This window comes from Propithecus coquereli, unplaced genomic scaffold (genome assembly GCF_000956105.1).
Source record: "Propithecus coquereli isolate 6110/MARCELLA unplaced genomic scaffold, Pcoq_1.0 Scaffold664, whole genome shotgun sequence".
In the NCBI taxonomy this organism is placed as follows: domain Eukaryota; kingdom Metazoa; phylum Chordata; class Mammalia; order Primates; family Indriidae; genus Propithecus; species Propithecus coquereli.
The window spans coordinates 365,556-366,641 of NW_012152663.1; positions in this window are offsets into that span (position 1 = coordinate 365,556).

Here is a 1,086-nt window from a genome sequence, read left to right on the forward strand (position 1 = left end):
AAAAAAAAAAAAAATCAGCTGGGCATGGTGGCCCATGCCTATAGTCTCAGCTGCTGGGGAGGTTGAGGCAGGAGAATCGCTTGAGCCAGGAGTTCGACGCTGCCGTGAGCTGTGATCGCGCCACGATACTCCAGCGTAGGGATGGAGCCTGAAGATATGACTGAGCTATGCAATCTCATGGTAAAACTTTAACAGAAGAGAAGTTGCTTCTTATGGATAAGCAAAGTAAGTGGTTTCTTGAGATGGAATCTACTCCTGGTGAAGATGCTGTGAACATTTGTTGAAATGACAACAAAGAATTTAGAATATTACACTCTTAGTTAATATAGCAGCAGCAGGGTTTGAGAGGATTGATTCTAATTTTGAAAGAAGTTCTGTGGGTAAAATGCTTTCAAACAGCATCACATGCTACAGAGAAATATTTCGTGAAAGAAAGAGTCAATAAATGCAGCAAGCTTAATTGTCTTATTATAGGAAATTGCTACGGCCATCCCACCCTTCAGCAACCACCACCCTCAGCAGTCAGCAGCCAGGGAATTGCTGGGTCAAAGGATATGAGCATTTTATAATGCATATAAATAATTTATTTTGAAAACCATCCTGCAGATTATATCATAATGTCAGAATACATTAAAAATTTTCTGTACCTTCTACATCTAAGAACTATAAAATGATTATTTCTCTTAATAAAATACTTTAATGCCTCAAAGTACTTTTTGGATTATCAGGAAAAGACGTCATTCTTCAGGGTTTTGTTCTCAGTTTCCTCCCTTGAATAACATACTTTACTTGAAAAATCCCCATCTCCAGTCCTTTGTCTTGGGCCCAGACCCAGGATCAGCCAAGCTTGGCTTTCCTTTCTTTTGGGTCTCTACACTTTACCTCCAGTCACCCCGTCTCAAACCCTCAGTGTTGGCTTTGCTTCCTCTTTTTCCCTATCTCCTGAGTCCAATATCAACATTTAATGGTTTTATTTCTATATACCCTGCCATTCACTAATCCTGCCCTTTTTATCAACATCAAGAGGTGGCTTCCTAACGGGCCTCATAGCTGCTACACTCTATCAGATCTCCCTGGAATAGTTTT